Source organism: Cupressus sempervirens, chromosome 3 (assembly GCF_028749045.1).
Source record: "Cupressus sempervirens isolate cs-2001-9-10 chromosome 3, ASM2874904v1, whole genome shotgun sequence".
NCBI lineage: Eukaryota > Viridiplantae > Streptophyta > Pinopsida > Cupressales > Cupressaceae > Cupressus > Cupressus sempervirens.
In genome coordinates, this window is record NC_143120.1 from 309,552,163 (window position 1) to 309,573,273 (window position 21,111).

At 36.9% G+C, this 21,111-nt stretch overlaps 1 pseudogene; it reads left to right on the forward strand.

Annotated features, from left to right (window-relative positions):
• The first annotated feature begins 2,488 nt into the window (after window positions 1-2,488).
• The window catches only part of LOC149566215 (uncharacterized), a 143,221-nt pseudogene continuing 124,598 nt past the window's right edge, over window positions 2,489-21,111 (forward strand).

The following is a 21,111-nucleotide window of genomic DNA, read 5'->3' on the forward strand; positions in this document are numbered from 1 at the left end:
ATGAAATGAAATGAAATTTATTGTGATGGGATGCAATGTGATGTAATAATATGAAAATGAAATGAAACAATTTTTTTTGTGATGGGATGTAATGTAATATAAAAATATGAAAATGAAATGAATGAAATTTGTTGTGATGGTATGCAATGTAATGTAATGATATGAAAATGAAATGAAATGAAATTTGTTGTGATGGGATGCAATGCAATGTAATAATATGGAAATGAAATGAATGTGTAAATGAAAATAAAAATGTAAATGAACGAACGTGTGGCAAAGTGTCATGGAATGGAACATGATGAAATGAGAACTAAAAAAAATGAAAATGTGAAGATGGAATGAAATGAAATGATATGATAAACAAAAATATGAGATAAAATGTAACATGACTAATGAAACATGAATGAAGGTGAAAAATGGAAGGAAATGAAATTGGCTGAGATTCAAAAGTGATGAGATAGGATGTCAACTTTTGAGATTCAAAAGCCATGAGATAAAATGCATGAATAAAGGTAATGTGATGATGAACATGAAATGCAAGTCACTAATGTAGGAAAATAGTGAAGCAAAATAAAGTGAAACGAACTGTGATATGGAATTAAATGAAATGGAAGGGAATGGGATGTGATATAGTGAATAATGATAGATGAAAAGGAAATGAAGTAGGACGCGAAGAGATGAGATTATTTGAGATTATGAAGCCATGGGATGTAGTAGATGATGGGATGTGAGAAGGAATGAAATTTGATACAAGGCAGTAGTGATATGAATACTATGTCATGTCGAGAAGTACCAACAAAGATGAATAATGTACATGAAAATATGACAACTACTGGAAAAGAGAAGCCATAGCTACAAAAGAATAAAATTAGGCACACAAACAATCACATGTCAGATAAAAGACCTCACCTAAGATAGTGCACAAAATTAGTCAAGGTAGACATGGCTCTCCAAACAAGAGGAGGTACTTATAAGTGGACACCAATAAAGTGCAAAACCAAAGGATCGATGGAATTAAATAGTGAAAAACCAATAAAAATATCATGACTTCATCCTGGTAGCTCTAGTCAAGCACATCATTGAAGTACTAAATGCATATGATAGCGTAGAAAATCATTATTTACGGACCAGGCATGCTTCCAGTTGTGCATAATAGTATCAAGTTTTTTTAGTTCTACTAGGGAGTGACTTGTTGTACCAGGTGGATGAGAAAGCATGGGATGTGTTGGCAGTAATTTAGCAGTAGATTCCACCGATCTATGTGCATCGACGAGATTTAGGGTGGCTAAATGTTGAAGCTAAGGGTCTAGTGTACCAATTACCAGTGCAATGTGGTGCAGAGAGTGGATACGTGGAAGGCTAGTGAAGAACTAGTCTTGAGTGAGTGACGACTATAAGTAAGTAGATAACATGGGAATGGAACAAGGCGAGGTGAAGAGTAGAATGCGATTGTTGGATATATTGAGAAGTTGTAGGAATGGTGCAAGTGAAAGTATGTTGGGCTCACTAGATCAGTTGCAATAGGAGGGTGATGCTAGCCAAGGAAGGTGGATGAGACAAGTGCGAAAAGTAAAGTGCATCCAACAAACCTCTGAGGAGCTGGTGGATCAGTTAGAAATCCAAGTGTTAAATTTAGAGCCCGGTGAAGCGTGTTAGGTGGGACAAGGGTCAACACAAATTGAAGGGGTAGGGATTAGGGTAGAAGAAACACCCTTGTTGGCTTTAATGGTGTTGTCAGGGACTACAGTGCAACAGGCATTGCAGGTGATATTGGATGATGAGCCAATGATGTAGGTGGAGAATGGTATTCCTGGGACGATGAAGAGTATGTCAGGAGTAGAAGAGGAGGCAAGGGAGATAAAAATCTCCTAAAAAGGCAATGGGAGAAGCTCCAAAGAATGTGAGACACATTAGTAAGGGTGAGGTGATGAGCGAGATGCATCAGTTGATTAATCTCGGGACATCAAGACAAGGGACAATAGAAGGGGGAACTAGCAGTTTAAATGTGGATGAGCCACGACTAGAGGTGGGAGGCAGAGATCAATCATCATAGGATGTGGATGAATTATGAAGAATGTTAGTTAGAGAGAGAGTTTGAGAAGAGAATGCAAAATAGGAGGTCATATTTTTGTTGGGATTGATGGAGAAGGCACGTGAAGATGGGGTGCAAACAGATGAAAGATGGTTGCAAGCAGTGGTGGAGGTAGAGTGGGCATAGGTGTGTGAGAGAAGTGATGCAGGGATGCGGGTGGAATGGTCACGGGCTCAGCGGTTGTAGGAATCGCTAAAGATGGTGCAAGTGGGTTTAGAGAACATGTAGAATGAACTGGTGTTACTGCACTCACAGTCTGAGTCATTTAGGGAGGTAATTGCAAAAGCAAACTCCCTAGCATTGAAGTTGTAGGACCAATTAGCATTAAGTGGGGAGAAGGTGAGGCAATTGCAACAGCATTTGGGCAAGGCAAAAGTAGACATGGAGCGATGGTGAATGGTGATTGATCCAATGCAGCAAAAGCGGGATGTGGCCCAACGAGTGATCACTACACCAAGAGTGAAAAAGTTGGTGGAGAATGTGTTTGTGGAAATGCACTGGATGAAAAAGGTACACTGGGAGGCCACTTATTGGATGGGATGTTAGTATCAGGCATTCTCAAATGAGGATAGGTGAGAGATGCGATTCATAGATAGGGAATTTACACAACTGCTGAATGCACAATTATATGGTGGGAGGTTTCTAATTCCCATGGATGGAGTGTGGGTACGTAGAGGATTGACACTAGTGGCTTTGTCCTCTGGAGCTAGGCCAGAAGAGACACCATTGATTGGACACCTTGTCTTGCCAACTCCCCCGGGGAGGCTAGAATAAATGATCCACTAGAAATTGTTTGAATGTAATGTTGTCATTGCCGTTGTAGGAGAATACAATTTTTATGCTTGTTGTTGTGGCAATCAAATAGACAATAGATGTTGATTGTAATGCATCATCATGTGTGTTTTTTGTATTTTCAGAATATATTTAGATGTTTTGCATTTTGTAGAATATGTAAATGTTTTTGTATTTTTGATAGGTATTTGAATGTTTTTGTGTGTTGTGAAAAATATTGGAACGGTTTTAATCTTAGTAAAAGTGGGAAAAATATGATCCTTATAGTAAGGATAATCGTTATTGGTAGGCGAGAATGTCTATGTAGGCTCATAATGAAGAAGGAATATAGATTTATGCAATATATAGGGAGCCACAATGTGTAAGGCATAATTCTACGTATGTTAATAGTCGTTACAAACAATTTTAAGACCAATGTTGGGATATTCCTCTAGGTATGTGTCAAGACAGAGGTTTACGAGGCCTATACAAAAGTGTTTGGGGCTAAAAAGGTGCTAGAGCTTTCCAAAAAGGACACTTGGGCCTTGAAAAAGGTGCTTGAAGGGCCTAAAAAAGGTGCTTTGGGCTTGAAAAGGCTCTGGAGGGGTCTAAAAAGGACACTTGGGCCTTGAAAAAGGTGCTTTAAGGGCCTAAAAAGGCATTTTGGGCCTAAAAAGGCACTAGAGTGTTCCAAAAAGGACATTTGGGCCTTGAAAAAGGTGCTTTGGCCTAAAAAGGCACATGAGGGGCTTGAAAAAGGCACTTGAAGGGCTTAAAAAGGTGCTGTGGGCCTAAAAAGGCACTGGACAGGTTCGAAAAGGACACTTGGGCCTAACAAAAAAAGCACTAGAGGGGAAGCTAAGCTCTCACACTTACGCTTACTTATTCTATGCCCTTGGTTGAGTGAGGATGAAAGAGTTTGACAGATATTTGGGCTTTTAAGATAGCATTGATATATTTGTTGAAGGGGGCTAGACTAATTGCGGCCATTGCAACATAAATAAGATTAATGATCTATTGGGAATTGTTGCTCGTAACAAGAGGAAGAAAACAAGGGCACCTCTTATGCTATTTGCATTATGCTAGATTTTCCAAAGTCTAGCGAAATGTTTCAGGATGTTACTACGCTACTTCTTAATATTGGCGAGGTGTGTCGGGTTCAAAATATTTTATGTCCTATTGTATAGCCTAATTGAGCTAAAGTGAGGTAGGATTTGACAAGAATTTTGGGGTGTTGTTAATTTTTTGAGTGTTTATGGCCATGTTCAATAATTATGACCCCCTTTTGAATGCTTTTAGCAAAATTTGAATTTTTTTGACAATGTTGGACAATTTTAAATTTTTTTTGGTAATTTTAGGCAATTTTTGAATTTTTTTTGTAATTTTAGGCAATTTTAAATTTTTTTTAGTAATTTTTGGCAAATTTTGAATTTTTTTTGGTAATTTTAGGTAATTATTGAATTTTTTTGGTAATTGGAAATTTTTGAATTTTTTTGGTAATTTTAGATGATTTTTGATTTTTTTTTTTTGGTAATTTTAGGCAATTTTTGAATTTTTTTGGTAATTGTAGGCAATTTTTGAAAATTTTGGTAATTTTAGATGATTTTTGAATTTTTTTGGTAATTGTATGCAATTTTTGAATTTTTGTAGTAATTTTAGATGATTTTAGAATTTGTGGGAGTGGAATGAGGATGTGAGTGAGACTTGTTGGAATATGGGGGTAACCAAGGCAATGCGAGGCACCTAAAGAGGCAAGGAGACCAAAATGGGCCAAAAGGTAGGAACATGGGCATGGATGGCTATGTTTGGGACACGGGGGGTAATGTAAGGAGTTTGGGACATCAAATGGGTCGAACAAGGGCTAAAATAAGCATTGGTGATCGTTGGTCAAGGTGGATAGATGAGATGTGCATTGATTTTCCTACAATTCATGTCTATGGTATCTCAATACATAATTAGACTTCTTGTTTTTTCGAGTTTGTTGTGCTCCCCTTTGTTGATGTGAACTACATCTGATGCTAAAGAACCATGAAACTATGACCCCCAAGTTGGGTATATGTGAGATTAACTTGACTGTGCTGGATGAGCCTCAAACAAGCGAAATGTGTCCAGAGGCGGTTGCTTGAGGGCTATCTTAACTATTTTTTGGCAGTGAAGGACTTGTGTTGTTCAAGGTTTTTTTTTTTTTTTTTTTTTGATATTTTCTAGTGTTTTTGATTTTTTTGATTTTTTTGATGTGTTTCTCAAGGCTCTAAACATAAAATCTCTTGAGATGAATGCTATTGATGGGTTCTACTAAGTTTGTGCCATCACAATCTAAAAGTCTATAAGTACCAGTCATAAAGGACTCCATGATAATGTAAGGACCAATCCAATTGGCTTCCCACTTTCCTTTCTTTTTCTCTAGCCACTTGATTCTTAGGGTTTTCTTGGAGAACTAGGTCACCAATCTAAAAAACACAAGGTTTGACCTTTTTATTGTAATGTCTTGATAACCTATTCTGATACACTTTGAGGTGTTCATGTGCTGCATGTTGATGTTCTTCTAACAACTCTAGCTACTCTAGATAGGCCACTCTGTAAGCATCATCTGACAAGATGTCCTGAAGAGTAACTCTCAAGGATGGGATCTCAACTTCTAAAGGAAGAATGGCTTCACAACTATAAACCAAGGCGAAGGGTGTCATGCCTGCAGGTGTCCTGACACTCATCTTGTAGGCCTAGAGGTTAGGGTTTAACTATAAGTGCCAATCTCTACCAATATCATTGACGGTTCTTTTGAGGATGTTGATAATGGTTTTGTTGGTGGCCTCTGCTTGGCCATTGCCTTGGGGATGATAAATTGATGAGGAGTGGTGTATAATGTGAAACTTTTCACATAATTCATCAATTATTTGATTTTTAAAGTACAGGGCATTGTCCATGAGAATGGCATGGGGTATGCCAAACCAAAAAATGACGTGGTTTAGAATGAAGGAAGAGATTTGTTTTCCCATAGATTTGGCAAGTGGCACTGCTTCAACCCACTTGGTGAAGTATTCTATGGTGGTGATAATTAATATATGTCTACTAGAGGATGGTGGATGGATGACTCCAATTAAATCAAAGCCTCACTGATAAAAAGGCCATGGTGTGGCTAAAGGGTTGAGCTCTTGGGTTGGTGCATGGACAAGGTTGCAATGGATTTGACATTTTTTGCAAGTTTTGACATAGTCAACAGAATCCTTTTCCATGGTTGGCCAAAAATAGCCCATCCTAAGAATCTTCTTTGTTAGTGTGAACCCACTGGAGTGTGACCCGCAAATTTCTACATGGACTTCCTGTAGAGCAACTCTAGATTCATCCTTTTTGAGACATCTAAAAAAAGTACCATCAAGACCTTTCCTATACAACATATCGGCCACCAAAGTGTAATGTGAGGTTTGTTGAATGAAATTTTGTTTTTAGTTACATGAGAGGTCAAACAGAATGGTATTATCATAGAGGTATGTGATGATGAGGTTATACCAAAGGGAATTGGGAGTGTCTAAGTGGAAAATAATAAGGGAATTAGGTTGAGTAAATTTGGGTTGAACTAACTCTTCTACTAAGAACTCATACCACTTGTGCTGCTCTGTGAGCTGGAGTAAGGAGACCAAGGTGGCCATAGCATCTGCTACTCTGTTCTTCTCTATGGGAATTTGTTCAAAATTAATATGAATGAAACATGCCTTGAGTGTGTCAACCATATGTTTGTAAGGTAATAACATTTCATCTTTGGTCTGATAAGTGTCGGTGACTTGATTGATGATCAATTGGGAGTCTCCATAAACCTCAAGTGTTGTCAGTTTCCATTCTAAAGCTAGCTTGAGACCCAAGACAAAAGCCTCATATTCTACCATATTGTTGGTGTAGGGGAACAACTTTTAAGACTTAGGGATTGTGAAACCTAGTGGCACGATGAACAAGATACCAATGCCTAATCCATGGTGTGTGTAGGAACCATCAAAATAGAATTTCCACATTACTAGCTCTGTTTGAAGAATGTGGATATCTAGGAAATTCTCTAGGATAGGATTTGAACTCTCTATAGGTGTATCTTCTAATTGATCAACAATGGCCTATCCCTTGATTGCCTTCCTATCAACATACTCAATGTCAAACTCACTTAGGATCATCACCCATTATGCAATCAATTGATTAGTACTATTTTGTTGAGAAGATATTTGAGTGATCCAATTTTGGATATGAGCTTGAATTTGTGTTAGAAGGTAGTGACATAGCTTTTGGGAAGTAAAAAAACTATGGCTAGACAAGCCTTTTCAATAAAAGATTAATTGAGCTCATAATTGACCAAGGTATGACTGATGTAATATATAGCCTATTCTTTTCCTTGGTCATTTTATTGCTCCAAGAGGGCTCCGATTGATTTATCCATTATAGAAATTTACAGTAACAAAGATTTGTATGGTACAAGAGGTACCAACACAAGCAGATTCATCAAGTAGGTTTTGAGTAAGTCAAAAGCCTTCTAGCATTGGTCATCCCACTTAAAATTTATATCTTGGAGTAGCAAGTGTGTGAAAGGTATAAATTTTTCTACCAACTAATAAATGAACCCACGAATTGATTGAAACCTACTTTGAAGAGAGCATAACTAACTCAGGTCCTTTGGAGGTGGCATACTGATTATGGCTTGTACCTTTTTGGGGTCAACTTCTATCTTTTTAGCTAAGACAATGTATTGTAGGAGCTTGCCTGATTTGATGCCAAAAGTACATTTCTTGGGGTTGAGCCTAACTTTGAATGCTTCTAGGTAGGTGAATATCTTGGCCAGTATGGGAAAATGTTCTTCTCAACTATGGGACTTGGTGAGGATGTTATCTACATAATCTTCCATAAAGATATGCATCATATCATGAAAGATAGTGGTCATAGCTTGTTGATAGGTAGCCCCAGCGTTCTTTAGCCCAAAGGGAATTACATTCCAACAAAACATGTCCACACACAAGTAAAAGCTATTTTCTCTTGATCTTCTGGTGCTATCCTAATCTTTTGGTGTCAATGTTGGGAAGGGGGAAATCATCTTTGGGACATGCTTTGTTTAAATCTTAGAAATTGATGTAGATGTGTATGCTGCCATTCTTCTTTGATATGGGAACAATGTTGGATATTCATGATGCATACGCCAAGGGCTAGATGAAATTGGTGTTGATTAACTTTTCTAACTCTGCTTTAGCTAAGAGAGCTATATGGGGATGCATCTTTCTAAGCTTTTGTTTTATTGGCTTGGTCTCTGATGAAATGTTGAGATGATGGAGGATTAAGTTTGGGGCTAAGCTGGGCATGTCTGCATAAGACCAAGCAAAGTTTATCTATCTTTCTTCAAAGAAGTGAATGAATGCCTTTCTTTCTGTTGGTGCTCAAAATTGTAGCCCAAATTTTTAGCACTATTGAGAAAATTGAGCCCTTTAAATGCTTTAAAATGACTTTGTACCCGTCTACCAATTTGAGCCCCAAGAGGTGTTTAGTGCTTCTAACACCTTTAATTTAGTGCATCCACATGTTCCATGATGATAAAATGTCATTCTGAGTCATTTGGTGAAGTCCTATTCTGAGCAAATTTCAAATATGCATTTTACCCTGTGTCAAATAGTGACAGGAGACCCTATTTGCCAGTGAATATCTCACACCCAGAAATGTTTCATGACTTGCCACTTTGGGACTATTTAGTCTCCATACCTGAGAACCTATGTTTCAGATTTTGAGTTATTTCAAGTTCGTTTGATTAGGTTTTAAACACGATTCCAAATGCAATTTCTATCTTTTTACTGGTGTCAGCATTTACAGATTGTCAGTACCACTGTTTGTGGCATTATAATTCCTAATATGTGATTGGTAAGATCAAATGGATTATACTACTATATTGCCCTCCAAAATACTCCAAGTGTGTCAGTTTGCAAGTCTTGACGAATCCGTCTGCACACTTTTCTAGGTTCATTCCATTTGCAAAAAATGTTTTCTGGCAGTGCTTCCAGTTTGCGAAATCCAAGTAGCCCACTTTGACTGCTTTCCATTTGAGCCCATTTATTCATTATGAGCCCAAATCGCAGATTCATATTGTCCTCATGACAGAGAACCAATGCCCCAGTTTTCATTTCCCCATGTGCTCATTTACCCAATTTTCAAAGCCAATTCCAAACCCAGTTTATTACTTTCTGACATGTTTTCATGCAGGTGATTTTGAGTGGTCAACTTTGATGAAGAATATCTTTTGACTGGGAATTCGTAATAAGACAAGATTTGACAGGGTGAAAGTATGTGGAACACAGATTTAGTGTGCCAAATTTCAGAGCCCGGTTAGAGGTTCGAATTAGTTTTTAAGGCCAGTCAAAGGATCCTCTAGCATTAAATTGGCAAGTTGCAAATAAGATGTAAAATGAGTTTCAATTGATTTTTCGGTAATCAAACTTGTACCTAATCAGTACCAGATGGTTAATGGATCAGTTACAAATGTAAGTTGTTTGGAAACAATTTTTTTTTTTAGCCGAGCCCACTTTGAGGCCCGACCAATTGCATTAGATTGAATAGAAATGTGAGGGTATGGACATTTTAATTTTTTTTCCATGCTTCTTTTTCATGGTTACAATATTGGTAGGAAGAAGATGAAGAGAATCCAAGTTTTCATGATAGTGAGGGGAGTCCATGTTTGAAAGAGAGTTTGCACCAATGTTCTAGTCAATAAAAACTATTTGAATTGGAAGATCAAATTTAGTGGCGACCCTAAAGTAAGAAGTGGGAGCATTTGGTGGTGGAGTGTTACACTATTAGATGGGATAAAGAAAAACATTTTCAGGCATTGTGTGAATTTAGGGCCCATCCAGCAGTAGTAAGGCTTGGGATCCAAAAGTGAGTAGCATTAGAAGGTGAATAAATTGCAAGGATTTTGGGTGGCCTAATCCTTGGAAATGCAAGGGGTTGTCAAAGAGAAATAGAGTAATTAGAGAAAGAGATGAGAAATCACAAAGAATTGAGAGGAAGGTGAAAGGATTGAGACAATCAATTGACGTACTAAAAAAAATGAAATAAAAGCGTAGTTTATGCCAATTAACCATTTGAACATATTGTAGGAGTAGGCACTAGATTCAACCTCAAATCCTTGTCTACACCTTCAATTCACCTACCAATACCCACTTATTCGTCACTTTAAATTCTTCTTTTGCACATAGATTTGGCCTTGAATCCCTACACCCAAATTGGCTAAAGTGCTTATCTCTTATAAAAAAGAACAACTCCTAAAGATTAAAGTGCTGTGCATGAGTGGAGGAGGGGTATTTTTCATGGTAGGGGTGGCTTATTGTATAAAAGCTCACAGGAATCCACTAACAATAGAAGAGTCGATAGGGTACTCACATTACAGGATATAAAGAAACCTGCCAAGCACATCAAACCATAAAAGAGGCAACAAAGACGGCACAACCATCGTATGAAGAAAGCGACAAGATGAAGCTCCGAGCAGCTGCAAGAAAGAAGCTGACAAGCAACAAAGGAACACCGACACATTAGAAAGGAATCACCAAATAGAGAAGAAGTCGCCAGCTAAAGCAGAGGAGAGCTCACGTAAAATGAAAGCACTGTCAATGCATGAGAAGGTTTGGAACAACAACAGAGGTCACACATCAAAAGACCATGCCAGTACAAAGATCATCCACGTAGGGGCAGTCATAGTGCACAACAAAGGATATAACAAGCAGTTTTGTCCCATATTTGTTGTGTGGGGAAAATTATTGTTTTTTAAATACTCTAACAAGTGAAAATAATGTGTCTTAAAAGACACACGGATTTTGAAGCCGTGTTCATGCATGTGAACCCACCACTCCAACTGACTAGCTAGAAATATGCAATAAATTTTGACAGAATATACCAAGCGGTAGGGTCGGTGACGTCAACAAATATGAGGTTGCCAAAAAATTCAAAGATCTAGTGCCTCGCTACCTTGCTAGTAGGGAAATTCTAGGACTTTTGACTAGCGATATAGCGAGGTCGCCAAAAAACTCCAAAATCTGATGACAGACCAGAGAGCACGTGGGTCCCACTTGGGTACGCAGGGGCGAATCAGGTAGTGATAAGTGTCAATTTGCAGGGTGTCTAGGGTGAGTCAGTGATGACGTGGAGTTCCTAACAAATCACAAGGTGCCACATGGCACAAATTTTGAGGTAAGTTGATGTGGAAAGCAAGTCTAGCAGAGGCACTAGATCGTGCCACTTGGCAGATCTGAGGGTCCTCGCTATGTCGTTAAGAAGAAGCTGCTCACCTGTTAATATAGTGAGATAGCGACACTGACATGGCATGCTAACATAGGGTGACATATGGCACCCACTGTGTAGGATCAAACCAATCAGAATGTGCCATGTGGCACTGGTCAAACCTAGGGTTGACCCCAAATTTAGAGGAGAGGAGAAATTTGGAAAATAATAAGAATTTTTTTTTAAAAATTACTTTAAAAAAAAAAATGTGCACGTCAAATCATTTTTAAATTTAAAAAAGGTCATTTTCCAAAGTTTCAAGATTAGGCATTTTTAAATTTGGAAAATTTAAAATTCAAGATGTGCAGAGTTGAGTTTCTACCGAGAGGGGCAATTTTCAAACTGAGATTTAGTGCATTTCCTGTAATCAAAATATGTGATGTTATATATTGCCGAAATTGTGAGAATCTGAATTTTTCGATTCTGGAGTTAGATTTTGCATAGGTAGCAATGTGTTCGAGCTATACTAGGTTTTCTCCCAGGTTCCCAAATTGTAATTGTATTCAGGTAATCAAAGATCAAAACTGATTTCTAACATATTAATGACCTGAATATGGTTAAAGGGCAGTGAAAATGCAGTTAAGGTCAAATTCTGATAAGATCTAGTCAGTAAAAACTCAATTTTCATTGGCATTTTCATGAAGTTTTCAGATATTTTGGCGACTCAGCAAGTTTTCATCATTCAGAAATAGACATTTGCAAATCAGTTGCAAGAATTGATGAAGACAAAGATCAGATAAAAGGGGAGAGAGATTAGAGAGAGTCTTTTGATTGCAAAGGAGGGAATTTCAAGTGGACACACATCATCTTCAGATCAGATCCGAGAATTTTTTCTTTGCTATATCTTTCTTTTCTTTCTCTATTGTTGTTGTTGGCAATTTTTCTTTGGGTAATACCAGTAAGGTTCTAGTTCTACTATTGAAACCAGGGGTTGTTGATGGTTTTTCTTCCTGTCTATTGAGCTGAGCTCTAGCAGTGAAGGCCACACACCTGTTTATGTGCATATTTTCATTTCATTGTCATGTATTGTTATTTTGATGTACTAGAATTTGATGCTAGATCATGTGAATTGTTTAGAGTTTCATTTTGTGTTACCAGTTTGTGTATTTAATCTTTCCAGGGACAAATACAAAGGGGGATTTACATGAATTATCTGAGTTCTCTTATCCTGTCTCCTAATTCTTCATGTGTTAGTAACTTTGGGATTAAATTGATAATGTTCATTTGATTTAAGGCATCTTGGATGAGTTGTATGTCAGATCTTTGTTGCTTTTGACTCAAGCATTCAAGTAAATGCTTCATCATTTTGGTAGGGTTCCTCGGTGCATGAAGGGGATATTGCATAAGTATGGGATTTGGGGATTTTAGTTGATAAACTTGATTGTAAGGCAAACAAGTTAGGTCATCCTGCTGGTAATGACTCTATGTTTCAATGGATAAGGTACTGATCACTAAATTAGATACAAACTGATATGAATGTTATTTGTACAAAATCTTTTGAATTTTTCATGTCTTGTAGTGGGCTAAAAGGAATTAACCCTCATTCAGCTTATGAATGTCGTAGATTTGCATTTAGCTACTGTAGATTTGTGTCATTTCATGAGTAGTTAGGAGATATAAGGGGTTTCATCTATAGTAAATAGATTCAGGGATATGTTTTTGCATTTTTACAGTATCAATTGAATTTGAGGTCTACCCGCCTAGGTTTAGCAGAGCCTGAAGTAGAAGAAGGGTCATGCCTTATAGTTGGCCCGGTGTCCGAAATGGCATGTTGAGAATGGGAGTTAGCTGCCCCTAGATATGTCATATTCTCATGGGGATAATTGAAAACCCTCAAGCATTTTCAAACACCAACACTTTCCTCTGTGCTTAAGGACTGTGCCAAGTAAATGACCCTTGGTTTTTTCTCTCTGTCAATGTTGACTAGTTTTGTTGGTTCAATCAAAATAGAAGATCTTTCCTCAGAGTGTTCAAGTAAGGTATCAATTACCCCATTTGTGGGTGCTACAGTTGGGTTTTCACCTCTAGATGTGTCTCTTCTATTTGTTTCTATTTTTTTTCTTAAGATCAGCCACAACTTGGTAGTGATCATTGAGGTTGTGGAATGCTTGAACTATTCTAGTGTGACTGAGGTAATTGGTACCAGACTTGACTATATACCTTTCTTCTATTCTTGAGATGGTTCAATCACATTAAGGTAGATGAAGACTTCACAATCAGTGTTAAAATGAGTGACATGGTGAAGCTTAGTTGTATCCTAGTTAATGAGTTTAGGATGGACTAATGGTAGTGATTCATAATATGGAAAGGGTTCGATAGGGTTGAAAGACATGATTTCATTGGATGGCTCATACACTGTATCTATTAGATCTATGACATGAGCTTCTTCTAGAGTGTCTAGAAATATAGAGCTTGTGAGAGGCTCAAGGTAGTCATCTTCAACTTCTACTAGAAAGAAGTCAAGGATTAGGGTTTGAAATTGAAACCCTTCAACATGTTCATCATCTTCTAAGATGCTTTGTTGTACCCTGATTCTCGGTGAAGTGGGTCTCAGACTAGAGGTTGTTCCTTGTGTAGACAAACTATTAGACGTGGGTATCTAAACAACATCACATTCTTTATTCTGAAGAGACTCCTTGGATAATGATTCAAATTCCCATTTAGTGGAATCGTCATCATTTTCATTATTAGAGGCATTGATAGATGGTTCTTTTATGGGATGTGAACTTGAGAGGGATAGATTCAGATTTATGATGTATATTGTTTTCTGGCTATAACCATCCTTTTGTTTAGCTACCCACACCAAGGTGGAAGAGAAGGAATCACTATGCTTAGAATGAGCTTCAAAAGAGGTTAGTGTCTTATCTTATTCATCATATCCTACCCCTATTTTGGACTTGTTGGACCTGAATTGTGCCATTAGAGGTTCAACGATGCCTATCCCTTTCCCTAAAGGACCATCTCTCATGTATCCCATCTTTGTCATTAGGTCAAAACCTTTTCCATGTAGGTGGGGGGAGATGTCAATTTTTTGTTGACTGATTTTTTCCATTAAGTTTGGAGGTGTGCCACTCGCTTTGATAAAATGTGCATGATAAGGCTTGGTGGATGATAGTTTTCCATGAGATCTCAAAGAAATTGGGGGATCAAATAGGGAGATTGAGTACTCACACACCCCTTTTCAATGCAATTTACACTTTCTATCAAATTCTTTCATCATTCTATCCATTTCTTCATAGTATGATAGTTTAGGGTCTTTGGATGATGATGGTGGAGGAATGGAAGGACCAGAATAACCCACTTTCTCTTTACCCTTAGTTGATGTTGATGAGTGGTTGTTGTTTCGGTCGGTAGAGCATGTATTGTCTGTAGATGTGGACTGGCTAATGTCATCTGTCAGTGTGCCAGTTTGTTCCCTGTTGTGAGGGATAAGGGAATTACAGTATTGGGAAAAGTGTTGATCTCCTAGAATGGTCACCTCTTGACCCATGTAAGGAAATTTAAGACACTGATGATAAGTGGAAGGAATAGCCTGCATATCATGAATCCACAGTCATCCCAACAGGATGTTATAAGTTAATTGTAGGTCTAAGACCTAACAAATGGTCTCTTTCACAACTGGTCCTACTTTGATTGGTAGAATAACCATGCCTTTGGAGGATCTTTCCTTGTCGTCATAAGCTTTGATGGTAATTTTCTTTCTTGGGTTGACAACATCCTTTGTATACCCTTAGGTTTTTACTAAATTGAGTGTACAAATATTGAGGCTTGCTCCACCATTGGCCAATGCTCTCTTAACTCTATTTCTATGGATAAAGACTTCAATATGAAAAGGAAATTTTTGTGGCAAGATGAGAGACTTGTCATCTTGGTTTGAAAAGGATACATAGTAAGGGGCAACTAGGTTGCTAACCATGTTCTAAAATCTACTCATATCCAGGTCATTTGGTACTAAGGCTTTGGTGAGTATTTCTTTATGCTCCAGGGAAATTTGTAATAGTTCAAAAATGGAGATATGGGCCAGAGTTTTAAGTAATTGGTTAACTAGGTTGTATTTGGTCAAGGAGGAGCTTGTAGCTGCATGATCAAGATTTGTCACATATCCTACTAGGATATTTTTAGAGGCTTGGCCTCAGGTAATGATGTTTGAGGATTGTTTTTTCTTTTTATCTTTAACTATGATGACACTTACAATGTCATCAAAGCCAACAATCATGTTAATGGTATTGTAATAATGATGCACATAATTAACCTTAGTGTGAGGGGGTGCATTCTAATTGGCTTTGGAGGATTCACCCTTTTCATGACTTATGAAGGGGTTCTTGAAGGCTGCATGATCTTCATTATTGCTAAGGTTGTTTACTTCAATGACCCCATCATTGATTAATTTTTGGATTGCTCCCTTAAGGGAAAAACAATTATTTGTTAAATGCCCCTTGTTTTGATGGTAGGCAAAAATATGCTTGTCATTCCACCATTTTACTTTGACTTGGGGTTCATAGGGTTTGGCCTTAGGAAGTACAATGAGCTCATCAGTCAAGAGGGTTTGCAAGGCACTCTTGTAAGACACCCCGATAGGAGTATACACCTTAGGTATATTGGAGGATTGATATCTGTGGGGAGGAGGATCTTGATTGTAAGAAACTTGTTGATTGGTCATTGAGGGGCTTTCCACATTGTGTTGATAGAATGGGCAGGCATTGTCTTGTTGGGGTGCGTTTGGGTTAGTGTTGTTAACAACAGGATATGATTGATTTAGATGCGATTGGGTTTGAGTTTTAACATGGTTGGCTTAAACCATCCCATCATTAATGGTGTTCTTGTTGGTGTTGCTCCACCATGAATTTTATTTATTAGTTGTCCAACCAGAGGAAATATGAGTCTGTGTGGAGTTATTTGAAAAGACCTTACCATCTTTTGATAGTTTGATGATGTCATTATTTAGTAAGGTCTCTTCTACCTTAGCAAAATTTTCTAAGGTAGTTTTGAAATCTTTGGGCCCTTGGAGTTGGAGCCAATAATTCATTAGTTTGGAGAGACTATTAATGAATATGTCTATCTTCTCTTTGTTGGGTATGTCTCTATGATACTTAGTAAACATGTGTCTCCACCATTGCAAGAAAGTTTTGAATGACTCACCAAGAAATTTTTTTCTGTTGCATAAGTCAATCATTGTAACTTCCTTTTTGATATTGTAGGAATATTGAGAGATGAAAATGGAAGCTAATTGGTCAAAGGTTTTGATATTGGAGGGTAGCTTGGAGAACTGCTCCATGGCTTGCCTGCCAAGGCTTTTAGGGAACAATCACATTAGGTACATCATGTCATGGATAAATTCCATACTTAGGGTATATAATTGTCTGAGGTGGTCTTGCAGATCTAATGTGCCAAAGTATTTATCATATTTTAGTATTTGTACATTTTGTGGGAAAGACGTGAAGGTAATGTTCTTATCAAAGGGGAGAGGACACACCTTTTCAAGGCTGAATTCCATAGATTGTGTCTTTCCTCTCTTCATTCTTTCCATTTCCATTTGGAGGTCTTGTAGTTTTTGTGTGATAACCTCTAGGGGTGACTCTTCTTCATCTCATTTCATGTTGGTCACATCAAAATTGGATGGTAATTTTGCACCTTGTTGTGCTAATGCTAGTATACAATGCTCCTTGTATTTCTCGAGTATCTTGTCCATGATATCGACAAGTTTAGGATTTTGTTGAAAATATTTGATTTTAGTTTCAATAATCCTATCATCCCATATGTTAGATGAACCCATGGTGGCTAAGGATTCTAAATTTTTATTGAACAAGGGTGATTCGTGAATAATTGCATTCTGTGAGCAATCTGTTGTTGTAGTGGGTTCAAGGAGATTTAGAGGTTTTGTGTATTTGATGATTTTGCCAGTTATTCTAGCAATCACTTGTATAGGTGATCATTTTAGTTTTGTCACTATAATTGTCTTATGCAGTGGCATGAAAATGTGAATTGGATTCCTTTAGTTTTTGGGCATTTTTGGAATGTGAGAGTTTCTGTTGATTGCGATTTGTTTATACTAACAAGGTAGATTGGACAAGGCATTTTCCAATGTTGATAGGATGAGTTTCATTTTCATGAAGTTAGGTAAGGGATAGATGTGTGTCTCTAAACATTTGTGGCTTGATGTGCAAAATGAATCAATGATAATTGTTGGGTTGATAATGATGTTTGTAGCTCTGCTTGTTTCAAAAGGTGTTTTCGATTAGGTATGGAATTTCTCAGACTTTGTAAAATACCAGCAAGGAAAAGGGTATCCAAATTTGTCATTTTTTCACAAGTATACACCTATACATGGCCTCTATTTTATGTTTTTGCTTAGATGTCTCACAAGAATGGTCAAATGCACTATTTAAATGCTCAGATGCACTGTTTGAATTGTCTTATGCACTATTTCATGAATCAGATGCATTGTTTTACTGGGCAAATGTACCATTTAAAGGCTCAGATACACTATTTTATAGGAATATGTGTTATAACAAAGATCATAAGCATTACAGGGATGTTTAGAAGTGCTATTTTATGTAGTATATGCACTGCTTTTAGGATTATTCAACAATTTTCTCATCTTGGACTTGGTTTCTTGATACTATTTTGAAGTTTGTCTTTTTGGAAGGATTGTGATCCACATTGGTGTTTTTTATTAAGTTTTAAAGCATTTCCAAGCACAATAGCAGTGAAACCAAAAAAAAATGTAAAAACTACACGCACCTAGAAAATGGAAGAAAATGGCTTCCTAAGAAGGTTATCTAAAGCCGGTGACTAGTGGGTCTGAGTTTTTATCCAACTATGTTTGAATTTACCTCTCTTATGACAAAGAGCTTCCCACCAACACTAAGGAGGTTTGGTGCAATTCCTTATAGGTCACTTGAGGAAGGCTATATTCTAAACATGGGTGGCTTGCATTCAATTGAGAATACAAGATTGGGAAGCAATCCCTCTCACTAGCCCTACTAAGGTAACTCAGGAGGTAGCGTTTCTATGGCTACATAATCCTACCTAGTGAAAAGCAAGAAATGGAAGTCACAAATAGGTTTGGGAATCTGATCACTCGAGAAGAGTGAGAGCATAGCCATACTGTTTTGGCTCCCCAAACACAACAGACACAAAGTTTTAATCACCAACTCTTATACTATTAAAAATAGAGGGGCTCCTAGTTACGTTGTGTGTGGATTCTTTCCTTGTTCAATTCTAACTAATCTTTATAGAAGGTCAGGCATTCTGATCAACTTGAAGGAGTTGAGAGCATATGCCTACTTCTGTTTTAGATTAGTGAGATTGAACGCTTCTATTAAGCTATGTTTGGAAGTTTGAAATGCCACACTTTATATTAACAAGAGCTGAGATCCACTTACTTGATTTGGAGCTAGCAAAGGCTAGGAACTTCTAGGAGTGTCTTCGTACTCGTCACATGCTATCTACAATCTGAGAGCTTTTTATTAACTTAGAAGGGACCTATAAGCAAATGATATTGGAATATGGAAGTTAGATTTAGGAAACTGTAAATGTTACTAGATGCACTACAGAAATACTCATGCATTATCAAAAGCCTTATATGTGTTATTTAATCTAGCAATGCACAATAATAAAATCAGATCCACTGTAAGACACTTTGTATGCACTTCAAAAATCATTAAATGCATTACAGAAAAATGTAAATGCATGACTGAAAACTTTGAAAGTGTTGTAGAAAGATGTAAATGCATTATAGAACAATTTAAATGCACTTTAGAGAGATTAAATGCATTAAAAAAGAGTTTAGAAGCATCCAAATATCTCTCAAAAGCATTATAATAGAGCTCAAAAGTGTTAAAAGATTCAGATCCGGCCCTTATGTGTTCAAGGAAGACTTTGAGATGTTGTTCTTACTGATATGAGGCCTCCCGAACACTACAAAACCTGTATTCAGTCAGATCTACACAAGAGAATAGAAAAAAAACACAAATCTATACTAGAAATGAAAGATTAGATTGAAAAATTTGATAAAAGAGAGGCTTTTGGTTCAAGCCCCATGGTGGGCACCAATTTGTACATGGTGTGAATGCATATTCATGAAACTTTAACGTAGAATATAGATAGATTAATAACGAACTAGACTAAACCCAATATATCATCATCAGAATATAATCTCTACGAGTGTCTCATGTTTCCCTAACTACAAATACTAAAATAGCTCTCAAACCAACATCTTAGTGATAGTTCTAGAATGGAACTATGCTTAGAATGTAAGTCTACTACAATGCATGCAAGATCTATGCCTATAATGTAGAGTATATAAAAATAACAACTCTTAAAATGCTATGACAATGGGCATACAATGATCTAACATGTAATAAATGATGCTAAATGACATAAAAACAATGCTAAAATGCTATGAATTTTCTTGAATGATGATGCTAAAATGATAACACAGAATGTGCCTATAGTGCAGATGCCTAAAACCTGGGTCCTTTGCCTTTTGGATTTCCCTCCTATTTATAGGATTTCAAAAGGGGTTGGGGTAAGAATCACGATTTTCACCTTTGACTAATGGGTGAAAGTGAAACTAAAAATATTTCATAAGAGACTAGGAGGAAGAGTCCAACAAACTTCATTTTGAGGATAATTGAGGATATTTCTAATTCTTTTAAAATGAAAAAGAGAAAATTTCAATTTTGTGAGGATAAATGATTTTTTTTGTTTCAATAATTGTCTTATTTATTCTCAACACTTTGTCTTTTTCCTCCTTTTTTGAATTTGAATTTTTTTCTCCTCTTTTAAAGTTGATTTAGGTCTTGTCGATTTGATAGATAATTAATGACCTAATGTGATTTTTGAGTTGAAAGTTTGTTGTGTTTCTTTTGATTTTCTCTTTAATTTGCACTGATTGATTAGAATTGCATGATTTAGGTCTTTACCAATTTTTGGGTGTCTACACTAACCATACGGAGTTTTCATGTATTCTACTAAGAACTATCTTAATCCACTCTATCTTGCATATGTTAGGAAAATCTAGGGCATGGGTTAACTCTTTTCTCTCTACAATTTTGTTTTCCTCTTTCAACACTTTGTTTTCACACAATTTTCCATACAAGTCTTTGATTTCCATGTCTCATATACTCCCTATCTTACAAGTGTAGCAACAACTTACACCTTGTATTATTAAAACTTTTGCTGGAATCATATATAACGCACTAGATGGGTCTCCTTTGTATCCAATATTAGGAATTGCCTCAAAATATGGTTGTGCAATCTCATTACTAATCAATTATACATTTAAAACTTCTTTTCCTTCCTTAACCACAACAACAAAAGAGCTAGATGCCATTATAACTATCTAGGGTTTGTGTAAATTCAAACAACATAGCTTGACACATGATAAATACCTTGAAAAATCTAAAGTTTGGTGGTGAGTAGTAGTTGAATCCAGTTTTCAAATGCTTGAATCGATTTCTCCAATTCACCTTATGCTCTTTGTGCTCTCTTCAATCTCAAATGATTGGAAATGAGTTGAAAAATGACCATATAACCCTTGAAACTTTGCAATAAATGCTCAGTGCTTACACAACTATAATCTTGACTCCAATAGTAGTTTTGACTCACTTGGCTTCCATGTAATTTCTACCATGCTTGATAACCACAATGAGCTCGACCAAAACTATCACCTTTGATAGCTCAACATTAACTAAATTTTCACTTGGTAAAAATAGTGAAACTTTTCATGCTTGATAGCAACATGAAAAATTATAGATTTCTTTGAGGTTCTAACTAATAATTTGCATCTTACGTCATGCATATATGATCTTTTTATAACTATATCCTTGGAACTAATGTATAATTGAACTTTGAAATATCAATCCCACACAATATACCTCTTGATTGCCTAGTTGGGGGTGGTGTGATAACTTGATCTATTGAATGAAGTGATCCCATCTGAACTTGATGTGCTATAG